An 18,621-nucleotide genomic window follows, 5' to 3' on the forward strand; every position below is an offset into this window, starting at 1 on the left:
ATCCCCCTCCAGGAACATAGAGTAAGATATTACCCGCAACTGTAGCTGCCATTTTACAATTTCCTTCAGGAACATTGCTCACCCCTCAGAATCTACAGTTCCCTCAACCACATTAGGAGCAGAGTTACCCATTATGCCTAAGGCACTTTGGGTGTCACTGGTAGGCGTAAGTGTTTTGAAACCTCCTCTTAAGCTCTCCTCTAGCCCTCCACAGAGCAGATGCAGTGGAAGAGAAAAGTTAATAGGATGTGGGGAAGTGGACCTGCTCAGCAGTCGTTCTCTGGATTGAGTTCCATCTCCTTGGGCAAGCTGCTCAGTCCCAGAGCAAACACCAAACAGGACTCAGCAGCTGCAGACCAGTCCTCTAGGCAGGCAGAAAACGGGCTCGACCAGCAGCCATAATCCAGTCCTTTCAGGAAGCAGACACCAGGCAGCTGTACTTCAATCCTGAAGAAACCACCAGGCTGGCCACTGACGTGAGGTCAGGCCCCAGAAGTGACAAGCTGCTGCAGGAACTATACAAGCAGTTCTTGGGCGAGCTTCTCTCCATGGCAGCTTTATCACAGGTTGAGCTCAACCACGCTATGTAAGGGGAACCAATACATGCGGTGTCCTTACTGAAGAATGGCCAGGTGGAGCAAACCAAAGCACAGTGCTCATGTCCCACAGACTGTGGGGTCAGATTGATACTCCTTCATCAAGAGTCCTTTCACTGTCTGCTATATCCAAGCAGCCTTTTCCCTGTGTCTCCTTCAGGAGAAGTCTTTCACATGTTTGCGTTAGGAAGACATCCTTTCATCTCTGTGCCTGAGCAAATTGTTTGGCAAAATATATGTTTTAAAGAACTAGAAGTTTCCACTTCATATCCCCTTTTTCTCTAAGAATTGTCCTTTTCCCTATCATTAGCAATCTACACACAATGGCAATTATTGTAAGAACCATCACATTTTCAAAAAATGCCATTATGTAGACTATACTCAAATAATTAACAAAACCTTACCTTTCTATCAATACACAACACTTCAAAACAATTTAAATTTTCTATTGAAGTACAATTCAAACAAAAACTTAAGTTGCTATCAATATGTAATGATAAAACAAAAATCTGAAAATTCTAAAAACATAATGAAACAAAATACCTTAAAGTTCTAATACACAACTATTCCAACAAAATGACTTTAAATGTCTATCAAGCTCTGATCATAACCAATAATAACCTTCCATCCTAGATAACAATTAGAACACATCAAATGACCAAACCTATCTACCACACTTTAAGGGACTAGGGCGACGATCCTCAGAAAACTGCTTCCTGCTGAAACAGGGTGAAGAATTCCTGTATGGGCCCCAGGGAGAAAAAAAAAATGGTTAGTTTGAGGAAAAGGTAGCTGTAGCCTTTGTTGCCCAATCTGTCTTTCTAGTTTCTGTGCTAGCCCTTTTGAAGTTGATTTGCATGCACAGTTAGGAGAATCAGAAACTGACACAGTCTGTGAGTCACCTGGGATGTTTGCTTTGTGGAGACACTGTCTCAGCTCACAAGAGGTTTTCCCTAATCAGATCTAAACATTAAAAGCTTCTGTTGGTAGCCGTATTTTTCAATCTCTGTAGATGCATAAGCATAACCACATCCCCGTAATACAATTACCAGGTTCCCTTCTCATGTCTACACATCCTTACATTGGTTGGCCTTGTTCCTCAGTTTTTTCAATAACCTCTCTCGGGTGCTGTTGTTCCATTTTCACCAACATTAAGAATATTGAGGGCAGTTCCCGCAGATGTCACCAACAGGCAGCCTAGACATAAGCTTAGTGCCACCTTGGATCAGCTTCCACTAATGGCTGTGTGGTCCTCGGGGTTTGTTGTTTTCCTCACCACAGGTCTGGCTAGCTGTGGCCCAGTGCTGTTTTCTGTAAGCGTATCAAGAACCATGAGCAGCTTTAGGAATGAAAACTTTGGTTGCCACATCCTCAATTTAGGCTTTAATGCCAAAGACATTCTAGAGGAAAAAAAGGGAAAGAAATAGAAAGAAATCGTCCCCTGACGATAGGGATTCTTTCTAAGTTACAGACCTCGAACACATTCTAAAACAGCGTCTGAGGTGCCTGAAAGCTCTTGCCCTGTGACTCCCTTTCACACAGACAAATGAAAGGACAGCAGAGCCCTAGCTGTAACTGCTACATGACTTGACTGTGCCAGCAAGGCTGAAATAACGTTGGTCTAGAGACTTGGGGTGCATCCAGAGAGCATTACCTATGCAAATCCTTGTAAACCAGTGTCTCCAGTCAAGTATGCCACCAGTAATGGAGTCCACATTAGGACCTTGTCAGTGAAATTGAATTGATGGAAGTCACCAGAGCACATCCAAAGGCAAAGTTGGTTTTGCAGATCGACGTTGACACTTCCAAAGCATTTTGTCACCTCAATGTCAAGTTTGGTGCCAACTCAACAGCAGCAGGCTTCTCATGAACAGGAGAAGGACCATCAGCTTCCATGAGGGCAGTAGATGTACTGACCCTGAGACCTTCATGCAGGCAGCATCACACACCCGCTGTGTCTTTGACATGGAAACTGAAGATGGTTTCAGCGTTCATCTGCTTGAAATTGGTGGGTCTCCTGGATCTGAAGATACAAAGCTTAAATTTGAAGGGAACACAGTGTCATCCACCCAGCTGTGAACGAGCACTTGCCATCAGACTCTGGAGTGAGAACCATAGCTGAGCCGGGCAGATACTGTGTCTCCTCTGCTTTCACAGTTGCAGTCGACATCATTGCCCAGTGAAAGTGTGGAAGGAGCAGCCTGGCTCCGATGATGAAGAGGAGTCAATGAGCAAACCTTCATGGTATCTTCCTGATATCTCTAGCCACCATTATGTGAATGGTGGAGTGTATGCATCATTTAACTGCATTTCTTATGATCATGCACATAGGAAGGCCCTGATGCAGGAAATTATTCATCCAGCATCTGAGGAAAATCAGGAGCATCTGGGTAAAATCACGAGGTGTACCCAACTGGTCCCTACAGATCTGTATCTTTTGTGGTTAAATTGTTTGTTGGACTTTATAACCCAGATAACTAGTGAATCTCCCCTTTATTTTTTTTCTGGAGCACTCTGTAATCCCCAGCATGGTAGAATTTTTTGTGTTACCATAATCTCTAACCCATGATCATCAGAATCAGCCAACAGAATGCTATCCATATAATGGTAAATGAGAGATCGAGGAAATTACTTACGAATAATTGCAAATGGTTGTTACACAAAAATATGACAAAGTTGGACTATTTAACATTCCTTTTGGAAGTCCTTTCCAGTTGTATCTCTTTATTGGAAGACATGACTGTCTTTTTTCTCCTCAAAGAGACAGACAGAGACAGAGAGATGCCAAGAAGATGAAGATGAACCAGATCCATGTAGATCTTTCTCCATCTCCTATCTCTCTCTATTCATGTTCTCTCTCTCTCTCTCTCTCTCTCTCTCTCTCTCTCTCTCTCTCTCTCTCTCTCTCTCTCTCTCTCTCTCTCAGCTCTATATTCTCTAGAATCAACATACCTCTTATTTTGAACGCTGAATCTTTTAACCTTACACTTTCTCTGGACATGTCCAAATTGATCACAATTAAAATATCAAGAACTTTGATTCATGATCATCTCTAGCCAAAATTTGTCCTTTGATATTTGCAATTATACTCCTGAGAACCAACACCAGTGGTTTCCCTTTTCCATTCATCTATAGAGGCTCTACATGATTTCAATGGTCTAATTGCTCTCTTACATTGAGCGTTTGCATTCCCAAAAGCCAATATTTGTATCAACAACTCTCTGGTTTCAGACTCTGATATGGTTCTATTCACAGCTCAACTCAACCTCTGTAAGAACTCTGTAAAGGATTATCCAGAATCCTATTTTGGTAGAAGAGGTAGATTTTCCCCCAGGTTCTGCATCCTAAGCTCTAAAAGATGTACCACAACATTGCTCATTTTCCCCGCCATATCTGATTTGCTCCTGTAAGACAGCATAATGCCCATCACCCAGCATCTCGTCTTTAGTGACAGTTATTCCACTTGTTAATCACAAGGGCTGGTTCTGTAGCTTCATGCCTCCACCTCGACAACCACTGTAATTGTTGACCAGCTGAAACCAACCCCTTCCAATCTTGTGGGATCACCTCATGCTGTGGTCTAGTTATTTAGCATTTCTTTGACAGAGGAAGAGTATAAATGATACAAAATAATAGATTCTTTAAACTACTTTAAAATCTAGCATTTCAATCAGTCGTCAGGTGAGGTCACTGTCAGGAATAGCATCAGTAGCAGGCACATGCTGCAGAGACACTGGGAAGGATGCATGCGTTTCTGCAGGCCTAAGAAAATCTTGTGGGAGTGCACTCACTCACACATCACCCTTTTGTGCCTGCGCTACCTCCTGCTCTTCCCAGCCCCTTGTCTCCCTGAGGCATTTGGGCACCTGGTAGTGAAAGCACGGGGAGCAGGGCAGGGCGGCACTTTCCCTTCCAGTCTATTTCCTCTTTTCATCATGGGATACATTACCAGTCTCATTCACCAAGCCTGAACCTTCTTCTCCCTCTGCCGTTTTGCCTTCCAAGCATTTCAACTTCTAGTCAAAAACTCTACATGCATAGCCAAGTCTGCAGTCCTTTCTAGCAGAAGAAAATTGAGTGAACCATCTGAGTTTTTGACCTTCCCTCCAAATTTTCAGAAGAGAATTTGAACATACAAAGCAGAAACAAAACAAAACAAAATCTTCTAGTTTCACAGTAGGATAGCACCCAGCAACTGTAGCTGCCATTTTACCAATTTCCTTCAGTAACATTGCTCACCCCTCAGAATCTACAGTTTCCTCTACCACATTAGAAGCAGAGTTACCCATTATGTCTAAGTCACGTTGGGTGCCAGCTGTAGGCATAAAAGTTTTGAAACCTCCTCTTAAGTTATGCTGTAGCCCACAATAGAGCAGATGCAGTAGAAGAGAAAAGTTATTAGGATGTGGGGAAGTGGACCTGCTCAACACTAGTTCTCTGGTATTGGGCTCCCTCTCCTTGGGCAGCTGTTCAGTCCCAGAGCAAACACCAAAGAGGACTCAGCAGCTGCAGACCAGTCCTCTAGGCAGGCAGAAAACAGGCAGAAACCAGCAGCCACAGTCCAGTCCTTCCAGTTAGCAGACACCAGGCAGCTGTAGTAATCCTAAAACATCACGAGGCTGGCCACCAACCTGAGGTCAGGCCACAGAAGTGACAAGTTGCTGCAGGACTATACAAGCAGTGCTTGGGCAAGCTTCTCTCCATGGCAACTTTATCACAAGTTGAATTCAACAATTCTATGTGAGGCGAACCAATACATGCAGTGTCTTTACTGATGAATGGCCAGCTGGAGCAAACAAAATAACTTTAAGTATTTTATCGATCTCTCATCATAAAAAAATCCTTCCATCCTAGATAACAATTGTATCACATCAAATGACCAAATCTATCCACCCCACATTAAGGGACTAGGGCGACGATCTTCACAAAACTGCTTCCTGCTGAACTGGAGTGAAGAATTCCTGTATGGCCCCCAAAGGAGAAAAAAAATGGTAAGTTTGACAAAACGTAGTTGTGGCATCTGTTGCACTATCTGGTTTTCTTGTTTCTGGGCTAGCACTTTTGAAGTTGATTTGCCTGCACAATTAGGAGAAATCAGTAACGGACACAGTCTGTGAATCACCTGGGCTGTTTGCTGGGTGAAGACACCGTCTCAGCAGAAAACAGGTTTTTCCTAGTCAGATATGATCTTTACAAAGTTCTGTTGGTAGCCATGTTTTTCATTCTCTATAGATACATACGCATAAGTACATCCCCTTAACAATATTGTAGGTTTCCATTCTACTGAAAATACATTGTTATATTGGTTGGTCTTTCAGATATTTCAATATTTTGAGTACCCAGTTGTTGCAAAACAACCCTTCCTGATATAGGTTTACATGTATGTCAGCCACATAATGTCTCAATTTCCATTTTTGCCTTTCTGGTCCCACACATGCAACCCATTGGATACCACCCTATTCTCGATAATTTACCAATTCCTATAAATTCTGTCAAAACCTGAGGTGGCCAATCTGGATTTCAGACCTTTGGGTGAGTAAACTAACATCAGCTCCTGTATGTACCAACCCTTCTATGTCCACACCCGTATTTGGACAACCTGGGTCTCTGATCATAGACCTATGTGCCAGAGCACATGTTTCCCAGAGTTCCCTGAAGCCCCTGCTCATTCCACAGGAGCGGCCTTCCCCCTGATGTAGGGAAATAGCCTCTCTCTTCACCCTATCTCGCTCTTGTAGTTCCTGGTTTGTGCCTCAGGAAAAGCAGGTCAGACCCCTTTTAGGAGGAACCCTGTCTGTGATGCCTGCTTTCCCATGCGTTTTCAACCCCTAAGACCCTTGTACAAACAAGCTCTCTTTCTGTCCAGGACTTTGCTCCAGCGTGCTCACATGGCCACCTGCTTGCCGTGCATCAGCTGTGCACACAATGTCCCAGCTACATAAGCTCTACTTCTCCCTTGCTCTGCAGATCTTAAAGAATGTAAACTTATAAACTAGATAGTGTAAACCCACTCAGACCTACCTCTTATGGACCAAATAGACTAGGCAGACTTACTTATCTGAGTGGAAAGATCCCATTCAGTACCTATTACATAGGGTACAAGTCCTCTGGGATTCAAATGTACATCTAAGAACACGTTTTATTCCAAAGAAACTCAATCTTATTCTCTGCCTATAACAAACACAGATGTGTGTTTCAGCATCTTGTCAAGTCCAGGCGCTTACTACACCCAGGACAGCTCCAGAGAAGCGACCTCAGATGTTCCAATCTCCTCTCACAGACACAGATGCTTCTATTGGACCTGTTCCTTCTGACCTATCCTTGGATGGTTCCACAGACCCTGGACATCAGGGAGACAGCAAATTCTGGACTGAACAAATAACCCCATCCCCATCTTTTTAGGTTCTAGAGACACATCGCCGCAAAGCAAGCAGGAAGTAGTCAGAGATCACAACCCAATTCCTGCTTCACCATCGCCTCTAATTTTTTCTTCTCTTTTTCCTTTTTTTCGGAGCTGGGGACCGAACCCAGGGCCTTGCACTTGCTAGGCAAGCGCTCTACCACTGAGCTAAATCCCCAACCCTTTAATTTTTTTTTAAAATTAAACCAAGATGGGGGAATGTTGGTGTTCTGTCTAAGCTCAAAGAGAACACACACAGCTACATGGGAACACACAGGTATGCTCTGCCCCACAGTTGCCTGGCAACAGCCAGCTGTGCCTGACACTATAAAAGGGGCTGCTTGCCCTCTCTCAACCCTCTCTTACTTCTCTATTTCTGATCTTCAATGCTGATGCCCCCTCCTAGACCCACCCCGTCTATGTGTCCACGCCCGGACGCATTTATGCTCTTCTACTCTTCTCTCATTAAAGTTTTCCACGTCAACCATGGTGGCTTGGCCTGTTCTGTCTGGGCACAGGCTGAGATTCCAAACCCTAACAATTATTATATACTTCTAAATCCAAAGAGAAATAGACAGAGATACAGGAGAGACACAGAGAAGCGATCTGTGATGAACCACGTGGATCTGGTGCATCTTCCTCCATCTTCTCTATTGATTCCTGGTCCATCTCTCTGTCCCCTCTCTAAAATTTTACCTCCGCCTTCTTTACCCACTGCCCAATCACAAGCTTATCTGACTAAGACTTCATTTGACCTCCCCTGCATATAAACACCAGTGCACACCTCAGTTCAGTTTTCAATGGCAAGGAGTTGCCTTGTTCTCACTCTTAGACTGGTAATCCTTACCAATGTCTACCTTTGCCACAGTGGCTGTAATAGCCTTGAAGCCCTTATAACTCAACCTTAACCAGAACCAGCCTGTTGTTATTCTAGAGAATGCGATTACAGTATTCTCTACCATCAATGCACCTTTCATTTTGATCCCTAGATCCTCAGGCTTTACACTTTCTTTGGAAATGTCAAAATTGATCACAATTAAAATATCAAGTATTTTGATTTATGAAATCTCTAGCCAAAATCTGACCTTTGATATTTGCAAGTATACTCCTGAGAACCAACACCAGTGGTTTCCCTTTTCCATTCATCTATAGAGGCTCTACATGATTTCAATGGTCTAATTGCTCTCTTACATTGAGCGTTTGCATTCCCAAAGGCCAATATTTGCATCAAGGACAGTCTGGTTTCAGACTCTGATATGGTTCTATTCACAGCTCAACTCAACCTCTGTAAGAATTCTGTAAAGGATTCTCCAGAACCCTATATTGGTAAAAGAGATAGATTTTCTCCCAGGTTCTGCAACCAAATCCCAAGCTCTGAAAGATGTAACACAACATTGTTCAATTACCCCGCCATATCTGATTTGCTCCTGTAAGTCAGCATAATGCCCATTACCTAGCATCTGGTCTTTAGTGACAGTTATTCCACTTGTTAATCACAAGGGCTGGTTCTGTAGCTTCATGCCTCCACCTCGACAACCACTGTAATTGTTGACCAGCTGACACCAACCCCTTCCAATCATGTGGGATCACCTCATGCTGTGGTCTAGTTATTTAGCATTTCTTTGACAGAGGAAGAGTATAAATGATACAAAATAATAGATTCTTTAAACTACTTTAAAATCTAGCATTTCTATCAGTCTCCATGTCAGGTCATTGGCAGGAATAGCATCACTAACAGGCACATGGTGCAGAGACGCTGGGAAGGATGCATGTGTTTCTGCAGGCCTAAGAATATCTTGTGGGAGTGCACTCACACATCACCCTTTTGTGCCTGTGCTACCTCCTGCTCTTCCCAGCCCCTTGTCTCCCTGAGGCATTTTGGGCACCTGGTAGTGAAAGCACGGGGAGCAGGGCAGGGCAGCAGTTTCCCTTCCAGTCTATTTCTTTCCCCTTTTCAACATGGGGTACATTACCAGTCTCATTTACCAAGCCTGAACCTTCTTCTCCCTCTGCCGTTTTGCCTTCCAAGCATTTCAACTTCTAGTCAAAAACTCTACATGCATAGCCAAGTCTGAAGTCCTTTCTAGCAGAAGAGAATTGAGTGAACGATCTGAGTTATTGACCTTCCCTCCAAATTTTCAGAAGAGAATTTGAACATACAAAGCAGAAACAAAACAAAACAAAATCTTCCAGTTACACAGTAGGATAGCACCCAGCAACTGTAGCTGCCATTTTACCAATTTCCTTCAGTAACATTGCTCACCCCTCAGAATCTACAGTTTCCTCTACCACATTAGAAGCAGAGTTACCCATTAGGCCTAAGGCACTTTGGGTGCCAGCTGTAGGCATAAAAGTTTTGAAACCTCCTCTTAAGTTATGCTCTAGACCACAGTAGAGCAGATGCAGTGGAAGAGAAAAGTTATTAGGATGTGGGAAAGTGGACCTGCTCAGCAGTAGTTCTCTGGATTGAGTTCCATCTCCTTGGGCAGCTGTTCAGTCCCAGAGCAAACACCAAAGAGGACTCAGCAGCTGCAGACCAGTCCTCTAGGCAGGCAGAAACCAGCAGCCACAGTCCAGTCCTTCCAGTTAGCAGACACCAGGCAACTGTAGTTCAAGCCTAAAACAACACGAGGCTGGCCACCAACCTGAGGTCAGGCCCCAGAAGTGACAAGTTGCTGCAGGAACTATACAAGCAGTTCTTGGGCGAGCTTCTCTCCATGGTAGCTTTATCACAAGTTGAATTCAACAATGCTATGTGAGGCGAACCAATACATGCAGTGTCTTTACTGAAGAATGGGGAGGTGGAACAAACAAAATGACTAAGTATTTTATCCATCTCTCGTCATAAAAAAACCTTCCATCCTAGATAACAATTTTATCACATCAAATGACCAAATCTATCCACGCCACCTTAAGGGACTAGGACGATGTTCTTCAGAAAACTGCTTCCTGCTGAATTGGGGTGAAGAAATCCTGTATGGGCCCCAAAGGAGAAAAAAATGGTTAGTTTGACAAAACGTAGCTGTGGCATTTGTAGCCCTGTTTCTGGGCTAGCACTTTTCAAGTAGATTTGCATGCACAGTTAGGAGAATCAGTCACTGAGACAGTCTGAGTCACCTGGGATGTTTGTTGGGTAAAGACACGGTCTCAGCAAAAAACAGGTTTTTCCTAGTCAGATATGATCTTTACAAAGTTCTGTTGGTAGCCATGTTTTTCATTCTCTGTAGATACATATGCATAAGCACATCCCCTTCATAATATTGTAGGTTTCCACTCCACTATCAACACATTGTTCTATTGGTTGAGCTTTCAGATATTTCAAGATTTTGAGGAACCAATTGTTAGAAAACAACCTTTCCCCATAGGTTTATGTGTATGTCAGCCACATAATGTCTCAATTTCTATTTTTGCCCTTCACAGGCAATCCATTGGATACCACCCTATTCTCGATAATTTACCAATTCCTATAAATTCTGTCAAAACCTGAGGTGGCCAGTCTGGATTCCAAGAATTTTGGGAAAGCAAACTAACATCAGCTCCTGTATGTACCAACCCTTCTATGTCCACACTCGTATTTGGACAACCTGGGCCTCTGATCATAGACCTGTGTGCCAGAGGACATGCTTCTCAGTGCTCCCAAAAGCCCCTGTTTATTCCATAGGAGCGGACTTGCCCCGGATGTAGTGAAACAGCTGAGCAGTTCTATCCCCTATCTCACCTTTAACAGGTTTTATTTACATCATGAAATCCCATCTACTATACCTGGAGAGACCTTAAGTCCTTGAGAAGTGAATCCACTTCTTCCCAAGACGATCCCCAATGTCCCGTGAACATAAGGGATCACACACTCCATTGGTTAGGTTATATTTGACTTGTGGGGATAATGTAAGAGGAATCTGTGGCCAGATCCCAAGCTAACCCTCCATGAGCACCTATGTATAGGATTAGAAATACCTAATGCTTGGAATGTCCTCTCTGACCAAAAGGAAAATGACTCGTACTCTTTGCAGGGTGTCCTCTAGCTGAAAGGCCCCTCAGTGTTGCCTGAAGTTATAAAATGAGCACCATCTTAGCCCAGGCCTGCAGACAAAGCTACCAGCCCCTCCTGCCTTTCCTCTTCTTCCACCATGCTTAGCTCCGGGGTTGGCCACTGCCAACCCTAACCTGGCCTCTTCTCTATCACCACTGCTTTGAGGATTCTTCCAACCGGCTTGCCTCTGAAACCTTTGATTCTGTGGATAAAAGACACAGGGCTGGAGAGATGGCTCAGGGGTTAAGAGCACTAACTGCTCTTCCAGAGGTTCTGACTCCATTCCCAGCCATCATCTGACTCAATTGCTCACAACTATCTGCAATGGGATCTGATGCCCTCTTCTGGTGTTTCTGAAGACAGGGACAGTGTACTCACTTGCAATAAATTAAAAGGAAAAAAAAAGACTTCAAATTTGTTTACTGGACACAGTTGCTATGGAAAGATAAGGCAGGCCTTCCCGGTGGGAGTTACCAGTTCATTACCTCTGTGTCTCCCCCTGCTCTAAACTTGAGGCTTGTTCCACCATCTCCTGCCAAATATTTTTGACCAACCTTTCAAGGTTGCAGACCCTAGCTTTCCCAGAGCCCTTCCATGATTATTGTTTGTTTCTGTCTAAGCTAAACCCACACAGCTACCTGGGAACAGCCAGGTAAGCTCAGCCCCACAGTTCCGTGCAACAGCCAGCTGTGCTTGACAGAATAACCAGGGCTGCTTGCCCTCTCTTACCTCTCTCAGTCCCTTCACCATCCCTCCATCGACATGCCCATGACAGCTGCCTGTCTGCTCCTCTACTCTCCTCTCACGAGAGTTACCCACGTGAAACCATGATGGCTGGGTGTGTTCTGTCTGGGCACGGGCTGAGATTCTAAACCCTAACATTGGTGCAGAAACCTGGGATTGAAGCAGGAACCCTAACATCAGTGCTGTTCACTCGGATGTCCTGAGTGAGGATTCTGATTTCCCGTTGCTCACATGCCCTGATGTTCCCACCACCCTGCCACCAACTCAGAGGTAGAAGACAGGCCTTTCCCACTGCATGCCTCTGCTGCCCAAGGCAGCCCACAGCCTGCTCTGGCCGCCTAGGGCCAGAGACTCAGAGCATCTGCCGAGATGGATGAACCATGCACTCCTGCCCTATCACCACATTGCCCACAGTCCACTCTGGGCCGGGCCCAGTCACACTTGCTTGCCATGGGTTATGCACTCAAACTGGCTGTGGCAAGGAACAATGGAGATATATGCCACTTCTGTGCACATAACCAGATATTGCCAATGAGCATCCTGCTGATGGGCACTGTCATTAAAACTTCTGTGGCTTCTGCAAGTATCAGAGGGAATTGATCAGAGCTGCTGCCACACGATCTACATCAGACCACCACCTGCTGGCTGCTGGGGGCCTTCAGGACTTATACCACTCCTCAGGCTTCCCCATCACCATGATGCCCCCTGCTCTTAGCTGTCCACCCACTAGAGGGCCCTCTTCAGCATGTGCTGGTGAGTGGTACTTACTCAACCTCTGTGCACTTTCTTTACCTCAGGGCTTCACTTTCCCTGTGAACACATGGTTTCAGGAGAGCATTCTTGAGCTTGGAGAGCTAGCTGTGCTGCTTCTGGGGATAGATCCTTTCATGGAGCCTCCCTTTCTAGGACATTTTCCCTTGGGTGAGACCTTCTTTCTCCTTTTGAGACAGTTTAATACCAGCCTAGAGCTGGATAGGCTGCTCTCTGGCTCAGGAGCACTGGCTCTAACTTTAGACCCGGCACAAGTCAGGGAAATTAATCCCTATTCTCACCCATGGGTCTCTAGTTCTTCACTGCCTGTCCCCATGTCCTGGGATGTAATTTACACTAACCAGAAAACAATGTCTCTGTCTGGCCCATACCCAGGTCTCCCTCTTCTCTTTTCTTTGTTGCTGTAGGTCCTGGTTTGTGCCTGTGAAAATCCGGTCTGACCCCTTTCTGCAGGAGCCCTGTGTGTGAGGTCTGCGTTCCCACACTAAGTGTCTGATCACTAAGACCCTTGTACAAGTAAGGTCTCTCTTTTTGTCCGGGATTTTGCTACTTCGTGCTCACTCTGCCACCAAAGCGCAGTGCCTCATCTGAGCATATCAGTGTCCCAGTTGCATGTGCATGCACACTCTTGCTTCTCCTTTGCTCTGCAGATCTTAAAGAAGGTAAACTTATAATCTACAAGAAGCACTCAGACCTACCCCTTATGGACCAAATAGACTCCACTCGGATAAGTACATCTGCCTGAAGATCCCACTTACTGCCTATTCCAAAGGGTGGGAGTCCTCTGGGTTTCAAATGTACAACTAAGAAAAAGTTTTCTCCCAAACGCGCTTTATATTATTCTCTGCTTATAATAAGTGTGTGTTTCAGCATCTTGCCAAGTCCAGGCAATTACTACACCCAGGACAGCTCCATAGAAGAGACCCCCATATGTTCTAATCTCCTCTCACAGACACAGATGCTTCTATTGGAACTGTTCCTTCTGACCTATACTTGGATGGTTCTACAGACCATGGACAACAGGGAGACAGCAAAATCTAGAGTGAACAAATAACCCTATACCCATCTTTTTAGGTTTAAGAGACACATCGTCGGAAAGCAAGCATGAAGTAAGTCAGAGATCACAACCCAACTCCTGCTTCACCATCGAGTCTACTCTTTTTTAATTAAACCAAAATGGAGAATGTTTGTGTTCTGTCTAAGCTCAAAGAGCACAGCTGCATGGGAACAGCCAGGTATGCACTACCCACAGTTGCCTGGCAATAGCCAGCTATTCCTGACACTAGAAAAGGGGCTGCTTGCCCTGTCTTACCCTCTCTTACTTCTCTTCCTCTTTGTTCTTTGCTGCTCTTGCCCCCTCCCCCCATCCCTCCCCCATATGTCCATGGGCAGCCACCTATCTGATCTTCTACTCTTCTCTCATTTAACCTCTTCACGTGGAACCATGGTGGCTTGGCCGGTTCTATTGTGCACAGGCCAAAATTCCAAGCCCTAACAATTATGTCCTCCTTTATCTGAAGAGACAGACAGGAAGAAGACACAGAGAAGATGAAGATGAATCAGATCCATGTGCATCCGGTTCACCTTCCTCCATCTATCTCTTCCTGGTCATCATTCTGTCCCCTCTCTCTAAAACTTTCAGCCCTGCCTTCTTTTCCCACTGCCCAAACACGGGCTCATGTAACTAATTAAGATTTGTACCTGAACTTGCCTGCATACAGACAGCAATCCACAGGACAGTTTGGTTCCCAATGGCAGGAGGTTACCTCATTCAGACTCAGACTGGCAAATCCTTTGACCAATGTCAAAGGCTGCAGTGGCCTAGAAGGCTCTGTAGCTCACAGTAACCAGAACCTGCAGAGTCTTAGCTATGATTACCGTATTCTCTAGAATCAATGCACCTGTCATTTTGAACTCTGGACCCTTTGGCCTTACAATTTCTTGGGAAATGACCAAATTGTCTACAGTTAAAACATCAAGCATTTTGATTGCTGATATCTCTAGCCACCATTTGCCCTGTGATATTTCCATTATACTACTGAGAAACTATACCAGTGGTCTCCCATATGCATTCATCTACATGGGCTCTACATGCTTTCAATGGTCTAATTGATCTCTTACATTCTGTGTTTGCATCCCCAAAAGACAATATTTCTATCAACGACTGTCTAGTTTCTGAGTCTGATAGGGTTCTATAAACAGGGTTCTATAAACAGCTGAAGTTAACACCGGTTTGCCATCAACTTCTTCACTTCCATAGGTCTTGGAGGATTGACAGATGAACTTCGAGAACATCTGAAAAATACGCCCAAGGTCATCGTAGCCCAGAAAGCAGACGCTGAGCAGAAGAAACCGGTCCTGACATCTTCATCTTCAGAGTCTTCCTCGGGGTCTGATTCCTCTGACTCAGATTCTGACAGCAGCGAGAACAGCTCAGAGTCCTCCAGTGAAGCGAGCAACTCCTCCTCCTCCAGCAGTCAGAGCTCTGCCTCAGCTAAAGGTACAAGAAAGAAAAGACAAGGAAAGGCCAGAGGTGAAGAAGTAGATAAGTTAGCCAGGAGCCACCAGGCACGTGACAGGCGGCGAGAAGGAGGCAGAGAGGACCAAAGGCATCAGGAAGGGAGGACTGAGAGAGCAAGGTCTGAAAGACACAGAGCTCAGAACTCACGAGATGCAGACTGGCGAGATCCCGCAGCAAAGCACATGGAGGACAGAAGTCATGAGAATAGTTACAGCAGAGTTGGCAATGGCCGAGAACAAGGCTCGCACAGAGAGCCAGAAGACAGGCATGGCGAGCCAAAGAAGAAGCGGCGAGAGAGAAGAGATTCTTTTTCTGAAAATGAGAAGCAAAGAACCCGAAATCAGGACAGTGATAATGTTAGAAGAAAAGATCGCTCCAAGTCAAGAGAGAGGAGTAGGAAGCATTCTGGTCATAAAGGAGATGATGACGACAGGTATCAGAACGGTGCTGAGAGACGCTGGGAAAAACCTAGCAGATACGCTGAACATTCTAGAGAATCAAAGAGAAGTCAGGACCGGAGGAGAGAAAAGTCTCCAACAAAACACAAATAACTCTAATGACAACTGGACTCACCTTACATTCAGTCCAATGTCCTTTTTACATTGATGGATTTTATAGAGAACTCTGTATAAAGTACCTGTTTGTAAATTGTAAAGATTTTTTTGACATGTTTTATACTTGATATATCTCAAGGTTCTTTGTGTAAAATCATAAAGAAAAGGGACTCAACAAAGGGGTAAATCTTATGTTTTGTGAATAAAAGGAACAAATGTTCATTGAATCATTAAAAAAAAAAAAGAACACACAACACAATAATCTTAGATCCAATTGGTAAGATAGAATTGCCCACTCAAACATGCAAAGCCCGGTACCATCCATCCCTTGAGAACATTAACAACAACCTGTAAATACACAGAGCAGAATCTTAACATCACCTGCCATGGCTTCTCACCTCTCTCAGTCTCCCCTTCTTCTCTAGTAAGAACTAATAACAAAAGGATGGAGAGATGGTTAGGACCTGGGTGTTAGATGCCAAGTGGCTGACATAAGCATTGTAACCGGTTCACCTGGGACTTTCAGGACCTCAGTAGCAGCCCATTACCAAACTGTCACACTGGGTTAAAGGCCCATGGAAAAGAAAAGATTAATCCTGACCTTGGCCACAGCCAAAGCCTGAATTCTAAATTTTGACTGGCAAAACAAAGTTCTTCACAGTTTGTTGTAGATTCTTTTTGAAACCATTTAGGGGCTTCCCTGCACCCCAACCTGGGGAATTTGGATCACAGGGGAAGGAACTGGCTGCTGAGGGGATAGGATCAAAGGCACTACAGGGGAAGGAACTGGCTGCTGAGGGGATAGGATCAAAGGCACTGTCCATGTAGACAGACTCTTCTCTTAGAATAGGGCCAGGGGATAAGGGGAGGGAGGCAGGCTCTCTCAAAGAAAGTTCTCTTAATGCACTCTTTTTGTTGTCAAAGCATCAGCCCTGGCCAACCGACCCTTTACCTTGAAACTCTTTTCCAGCTGGCTCAGGCCCCTGCCCATGCACAGCCTGCAGCTTGCTTGCCCATCAGCCCCACACTTCCCTACTCTGCGCTGTCCCTTCCTTAGAAGCTGTGAATGTTTAAGCAACAGGAGAATTTTTCTTCAGGATCTAAGATAAAGCTTTTAGGTTCTGATAATGCCTGCTTCAGACAGGGTCACTCGCTAACCTGGAGTCCTTCATACACAACTGTTAACAGCAGCTAGACTGGACAAGTGGAGCAAAGGGAGGAGAATCTCTCCTTGGGAAGGAGGCTCAAGAGAGAAAGATAAAACTCCCTGGCAGAAAACCATTTTTCTCAAGCAAATTATTTTTAACTTCTAAGTTAAGCACCAAGAGGACCAAGTAAAACTCTTTGACGAATGAAGTAAATAGTTCCGTGATTAAGTTTCCAGTTATAAAGATCAGAGGAGGAGAAAGGCCAATACTGAAGGGGCTGCATCCCATTGCCTGGACCAGGGGGAGGTCTATAAGCCCGCAAGGGAAAAACAAGAATCTGGCCAGTAGAGGAGTCAGGGGTGAGTGCTAGCCAACTTTGCATCCCCTGGGCCGGACCTCCAGAGGGGCAGAGGATTCAGGAGGTTGGACAGCTTTAGTGCACAAAGGCGAGGCTACTGTTGAGTCAGGCTCTGTGGGGCTCCAAGCCCTGCAGCTTCGGGTACCTGTAGCCGAAAACCCACTCCCCTCTTCTTCTTCCTGTGGAGCAGAGGTCATAAGGCTGCTGGGGAGGAAATGGGGCATAAATACGGGGGAGGAGCTGGCCATTCAGGAGGCTCCCCCACCTCAGGACAGATCTTAGGAGGAGCAGAGGGTACTGAGGATTTTGAACCGGGTTTGCCAGACCTAGATGTAAGGTTTCTGGTCCAGGTGTGCTCCCAGTTTTTCCTGAAAAACAATAGCTTTAACAAAGAATCATAGTCATGTCAAAAGAGCCCTCAGGGGGCCAGCCGACACTGAAAGTTGGCCACTCAGAGGTGCACAAAGTCTGCCACTTTCCCTTCTTAACTTCAACTGCCATATTATGTGCTCTGTCCCTAACTTGTCCAATAATGTAACATCAGGCTTACGGGAGTCATTACTGTCTGTCCTATCATCACAAAAAAACACTAAACAAACAAACAACAGACAACACAAAGAAACCACAATAGCCAGACAACAACTGCTGTGCCTAGTCCACAGGCACCAGCCAAAAGCAGTTTCAGATGAAGAGGTCTTTGAAGTTTCTCTTCCAAGAGGAACACAGAACCTCTTCTACCCAATAGGAGACCACCAGGCGTCCCTGGCTCTCCTGTTGCCCTGAAGCATCCCTCAGGGTGCATGTTGTGGTCCTCCCGACACGTCTGTTGACCACAGCTTCTGAGCTTTACAGCTCCGGAAAGCGGCTGCGAAACCAAAGCGCTTTTCAGATACTAACCAGAACCAGAACAGAGATACAGACAGCGGCCGCACACTCAGACACAATTGGGGACCCCCTTACCTCCAAGAAGGTCTTTGAAGTTGTGGGTGGTTGCGAGATCCCGGACGAGCCCCTAAATGAAAGACCATGGGGTGGGGAAGACCCCCACTCAAATCTCGAGACGACGCAACCCCCCAAGAACTCATGAGAAACGAGTCTTGATGTAATAAACAAGAGGGATATTTGAGGAACTAGAGCTCTGGGAACAACACATATCTTACACAGGAGACAGAGGAGTCAACCCTAAGCCCTATTAGGGGAAGGTATTTATAGGGAAAATTACATAGGTAGTTGGCAACAGTCACAGAGAGCAATTTCATTGGTTTGTAACTTGGGCTGAGTTCAACTCTAGGCCACCCTGCTTCTGGGGCAAGTTGACCCTAATTCTCTTTTTTCTCAGGACTGTTGAGTCAGGCCTTATCGAAGCCAGAGGATTTGGGATGGCTATAGACAGGCTAAATCCCCAAAACATGTTATGTGAGGTGCTTCAGTGTGAGGTGCACTTGTCCTCACAGCAGGGTCAGTGGGGGATAGTTTAAAATCTTTATTCTTTCAGAATC

General features: G+C 45.2%; 1 pseudogene; it reads left to right on the forward strand.

Annotated features, from left to right (window-relative positions):
* The first annotated feature begins 1,790 nt into the window (after positions 1-1,790).
* Positions 1,791-16,690, forward strand: LOC148005369 (ornithine decarboxylase pseudogene; annotated as a pseudogene).
* The last annotated feature ends 1,931 nt before the right edge of the window (positions 16,691-18,621 follow it).

The sequence above is a fragment of the Rattus norvegicus genome, chromosome 6, assembly GCF_021556685.1.
Source record: "Rattus norvegicus strain SHRSP/BbbUtx chromosome 6, alternate assembly SHRSP_T2T, whole genome shotgun sequence".
NCBI lineage: Eukaryota > Metazoa > Chordata > Mammalia > Rodentia > Muridae > Rattus > Rattus norvegicus.